This window comes from Helianthus annuus, chromosome 2, assembly GCF_002127325.2.
Source record: "Helianthus annuus cultivar XRQ/B chromosome 2, HanXRQr2.0-SUNRISE, whole genome shotgun sequence".
In the NCBI taxonomy this organism is placed as follows: domain Eukaryota; kingdom Viridiplantae; phylum Streptophyta; class Magnoliopsida; order Asterales; family Asteraceae; genus Helianthus; species Helianthus annuus.
Window position 1 is genome coordinate 36,411,622 of NC_035434.2, and position 5,550 is coordinate 36,417,171.

General features: G+C 37.1%; 1 long non-coding RNA gene across 22 annotated transcripts; it reads right to left on the reverse strand.

The window, feature by feature from the left end:
* Positions 1-669: 669 nt before the first annotated feature.
* On the reverse strand, positions 670-4,936 carry LOC110940486. Of its 22 annotated transcripts, none has more exons than XR_004885378.1 (12): positions 4,802-4,935; positions 4,632-4,713; positions 4,478-4,553; positions 4,350-4,399; positions 4,210-4,266; positions 3,329-3,438; positions 3,233-3,258; positions 3,052-3,110; positions 2,708-2,970; positions 1,799-2,628; positions 1,580-1,630; positions 670-1,377 (listed from the first exon to the last, which is right to left on the reverse strand). It is a non-coding gene; the product is annotated as an uncharacterized LOC110940486 (long non-coding RNA). The 22 variants fall into 22 exon arrangements; XR_004885379.1 differs by having other exon boundaries at positions 1,580-1,659; positions 1,799-2,265; positions 2,362-2,628; positions 3,052-3,258; XR_004885377.1 differs by having other exon boundaries at positions 3,329-4,266; positions 4,802-4,936.
* Positions 4,937-5,550: the final 614 nt, after the last annotated feature.

The window sequence follows — 5,550 nt, forward strand, 5'->3', positions numbered from 1 at the left end:
GATAGTGGCAGTGTAGCAGAACGTGAGGGTCGGTTGCGGCCTTCTTCAGCGGCGGAGAATCAGCGGTGTGCGGCGATCGGTGGTTTTGCGATGGCGTTTGGTGGTTATTGTGTGACGCTCGGTTACCGGTTTCAGGAGAAAACAAAGAAAATTGTATGATTCTAGTTATGTTATGAGGGGTTTTAAAGATGTGGGTATATCAACGGTTTTGAATGATGAATCGTATCATCAGTTACAATGAGGCTTTCGGCAGTGACGAAGATTGACGTTTTCAACCGGAGGTAACTATTATTAACACTTAGATATATCTCAATATGTTTTGTAGTTTTAAGTACCCTATGGCCCTAACCTCTAACTCTATAACAGTAATGTTTATTAATTCTTACATTTACAGCAATTTTTGCCCATTAAGTTTGTTTTATATTTATTTAGTGGCTCAAATTGCGAGACAAATTATTTTTTGGCAAATATATTCCTAATTTTTGTTAGTAGGAAGTAAAAGATATTTGAAGGGCATTTCATAAATATGTAGAGGGTCAATCGGCCAGATTCTTTGTAAAATTAAAAAAAAAAATAAGTGGGCTTTAAGTGCTTCCCTCTCTCGGTCTAACTTCACTGAATATTTGCTAAAAAAGATCAGTTGTGAGATTCATACTCAGGTCAGTCACATGCCCAAACCAATATGAACAAGATTCATCGTTGTTTCCATATCCATTACAAGTTTAATACCATCTCAAAATTATATATAAACAATGTATAAAACTAAATATGTCAAGCACCAAATAGAATTTAAGCCCAACAAAAAAAAGAAAAAAAAAGGAAAAAACAGAAACAAAAAATTATGTCAAGCATGTGTTGTTGCGCGGAAGAAACGCAGGCCGGCAAACCACTTATGGATGAAAAGAAGGCGCCTCATGGGAAATTTTTTTAAAGGTTGAGCCATATAAAGGCATGAAAATCCTCCAGGTGTGAACAGGTAATCAGTTATGTTGTTTTAACCTGACTGTTTTCTGTTGCTGGTTCAGAAGCGCACCCCTCCGCTTTAGCCGGTTCAGGCACTGGCTCAGCTAGACGTGGAGGATTGTAGGAGCCTCCCATTTATCTTGAAAAGATCTCCTCCCTTCCGCAAGAAATTCAAAGCACAGCCACATGTAAGGTCAACAAAAATGATTTTTAGTAAACTTGACATGTTGCGTCTTCAATACATTACAGAAGACAGAAGACAGTTTGACGATGCTAAGCGGGATATATGGATAACATATCTATTATATTTAGTCGCTCTACAGGTAAGAAAAATGCTGAAGCACATAACTTGCTGCCAGCATTCAAGGCAACTACTCGTCCTTGACAATCGATGACTTGAACTACCTTTAGTACCTGAAGTTGGCTGGTGTTGTAAGCACATATTACTAAAAAAAGGACAAATATTATAAAAAATATATATATATACCAAGTCTATTTAAAAAAGAAAAGAAATGAGTTGTAACAATCAAATTTGGTATCGAATATATGCATAGAGTTGAAAAAAAAAACACAATCCCTTCTATGCACTAATCAAAATATAAACGTATGGACTCACCAGCTTGACCTGGAGAGAGAGGCTTAGAGGGAAGATTTATGAGTTTGCAATCTGCCAACAAATTCCCTGATATAAAACAACTGATAATACATAACAACATTACCCATGTTTCTTCCCAAAAAACTCAAACTGAACTCATTTTTGTAATTTAGACACAATAAATTCCAAAAAAAAAAAAAACAGATAAATAAAGCAATAATGGATACAAATGTTACTGACCTGAATCCATCCCCGTTCATATGCCACCGTCACAAGTACCATGACGGTTCTTTTCTAGTAAGGTCAGTACAACCACATAGCAGCTGTCTCTGCCGCCTATTGCGGAACCCGAGACGCCGTCAACACCAGATCCACAAGATCCGGTACCTTCGTTCGTTGGTGTAGTCACCGCGAGACTTACCTGCAGCCGCCGAAGGATCTAAAAAGTTAGCGTCTCTCTGTCTTCACCATTGTGTTCGCCGGAAGTCTGTGGTTATCGCGAACCTCTAGCGCCGCCGTCGGGGTTTACGATGGTTACCGACCCATCCATCTTCCGACACTAATACCATCCACCATCGGCATCTTGGCCGGCTCCCATCTTCCATTCTCTCACTCCTCTGCCCATTCTTCTCTCCAGCTCCCTCTTTCTCCCACAAAAAAAAGGATAACATCAGAGGAACCCACATCTGATGAGATGAAATCTAAATCTGCAAGACAAAAGCATTGAAAAACCCTAAGTGCAACTCTGCATTCAAGGAATCAGAACGGTTTTAATATTTCTTGCAAAAAACAAATTGAAAAACCATAATTGATAATGTCTTTGTTTCAATTCCTTGAACATCGGTATGGAGATGAGAGAAACTCTCTCTTAAAAGAGCCCTGTTGCCAACTCATTAGACCGCTATGTTCCCGGGCCGAGGACGGGTTTTCCCCCGCCCCGCCATGTGATATTAACGAAGACACCCTGCTCTGAAGGGTTCCTGTTCCTTCAAATCCACTAATCTCAAACATCATCACCCATGACCTTGTCTCAACTACGTACGAGGTTGCATGGTGACAAAAGCTTCCGGCTTATCAAAAAAATACACATTATAATTCGCCTTACGTAGTTTCAAAGTTAAAACAATAAAAGGCTGTTTTTTTTCGTACCTGCTACTATTTCTGACACTCGGAAACTGCGGTTGCCGTATGACGGGAATAGTGCAGCTGGTGCAGTAATAAGTTCTAACGTACCCTGCGTTTTAATGAATCCTTCTAATAACAGACCGATCATATCTCAAAACTCTCTCCGCTTATATATGTGTTCATAGTTGATCTTTCTGCCACAAGAGTCCGTAGGTCATGCATCGCCGTTTTCTCAAAGATTTGCGGGACTGCGGGACCAAGAGTTTCGAGAGTATGATTGAGATTTCCTATTATGAAAATATTAAATTAGTATCATATCAAACATATAACGTTATGAATTATATCCAGAACGTGTACTTATAACATACCTGCCACAAAAAGTCATCAACTGCATCATCGATTCCGAGCACTGAGAGTATCTTTTCGGCTTCAATGAAGAAACCAAGAACCACAGAATCAGTAATAATGTCACAAATGTAACGCTTTCCGGTCAGGACCTCGTATAAGACCAGAGTACTTCCGTGTGCAAATGTTGGATGCAACAAATACCTTTTTTTTATTTTCGTGCTATCCCACTGTCAAAAGATTCAAAAAAAACAACTGAACACTTCATCAAAAACTCTAGAACTTAACACTGTCAATTACCTTTACCACACTGTTAAATATCAGCTAGACACACCGTTTGCTTCGGGGTCCTCGCGATATAGAGTCAGTGAGCGTAGTTTCATAGTCTCCTTGGTGGACCCCGCGATTTTCTCAAGTTATGCACATCCCGGAAAAATTAATTAGAAACAGAGTTGCAGGTTCGAAAAGATTCATGAGATACTTCAAGGGTTAAAAAACTATTTTCAACATTTTGTTTAAAGTAAAAAAAATAACAATGCCAAAGTCAGTATATGTATACCACAACTGAATAGAAATTGAAAAACATTACATTCACCAAATCAAGTTAGGAAAATATTAAACATTCACAGGAAAAGAAATATACTTAATATGGTTTAATGTTTAGAATACTTCAAGCAACTGAATGGAAGTAAAATAAAACTTAAGTCTATTTTTATCTTAAGCTAAGAAACAAATTACATTTCACGTATATATAATACTAATTTATGCTAATTGGAGAAAATGGTCTCATAATGATAATATTGGCAAACAAATTGACGACTACAAAAGTAAACAACGTAAACCCTAACAAAACAGTTAGACCACGTGTAGTGGTAATAACGCCCGGTAACGTCGGGTGTAGTGGTTACCGGGGCGTTATAGGGCGTTTTTTTTTGAAAAAATTTTATAAATCACGCCCCACTACACACGGTCTTACTATTCACTTAATTCTTCTTTTATCAACTATAGCAACACATCCAATTCAAAACAATCAAATTAACCAAACAAAACAGTTATTATTCATCTAGTCATCCTTTCATCAGCTACAACAACACATCCGATGTTGAAACAACATGAAATCAGTCAATCACAGCTTCATAAACAGAGTTCACTCAATAAAAAAGCTAGGGCTCGAACAATACCTTACTGAAATTTTGTAGAGATCGACTGGTTATCCAGCTTGTTCATTCCAGATGATACTTGCAAGATAAACAGAATAATCAACTTAAAATTAAAGATACAAACTTCTTTAAAGAAAAAAAATAAACTATAGAACACATACCACATCTGGTTATTCCGGTGCACCCTAACACGAACAACTCAACGACAGATCTGAAATATTACACAGATCCGATTCAAATAACAAAAAAAAAAAGATACTGTAAAAAGAAAGATACCGAGCGGTCAAACCAGTCGATCTCGTGTTGGATCTAGAGAGATTCATCGCTGAGGAAGCGTATATCTTGAAGCGACTGGTAAAGAAACCCTAGAAATGGTGGTGATGATAATGAGGAAGTCGATCTGGTGTCAGATGTAAAGATAGTTTAGATGATGAAGATGATACCTGCACCGGTGGTTCAGCCTCCGATGGCTTTATCTTCGCCGAAACCCTAGTCTCCTCCACCAGAGCTCAGGTGTCGGAACCACTGCATTACAACCGGTAGTGGTCACAATGATTACAGAAAATTGTAATAACGAAAGATTTTCAAGATTCCTAGAACAAAGGTTGCAGACCTTCAACGATCTTGTCATGAAACGGCATCTGATGAGAGATCTGGCATGATGTTCTTGAGTCGTAGAGCGAGAGAGAGAGAGAGGATCTGGAGTTTTGTGAGACATCTGAGTTGTGAGAGAGAAGGAATGAGAAAGTGGATCCGTGTGAACACAAAAACAGCCGTCAGATTGTGATCCGTGTGAGAAAGTGAAAGAAAATGGACGGCTCTTGATGGATCCGGGTGAAGGGTAAAAGTATTGTGTTTCTTTATGCCTTAAGACTTGTACATTATGCATTGAGGGTGTTTTCAACACATTGCCTAATTACCATTCTGTCCTTCCTATATCCTTATTAAAGTAGTATAGATAGGAATCATTTGATGGAAAGCAAAAAAGTAATATTTTTTTAACAAAAATGGTTCCAATTTATTATCAGTTAGAATCTACAACAATCGAACAAGTCCAAACTTCAGACTCCCTAGATAGTATGCTACATCATTAAAAAACCACCTCCACTCCAAACCACCTACATCTCATTATCTGCCTCATCACCTACTTTCTCATTTTATTTAAATTATATAAATTTTATATAATTTATTTTTTATTTTATTCAATTAATGATTATTATTATTATTAAATAAATTTAAATATAAACTCCTAAAAATATAATTAACTAATTATGTATATATTTTTTTCGTTATCTTGTATTTTTATTTAATAAAATTCAAAGAAAATAGTAAAAAAGAATATGTATTTCTTATAATTGCGCT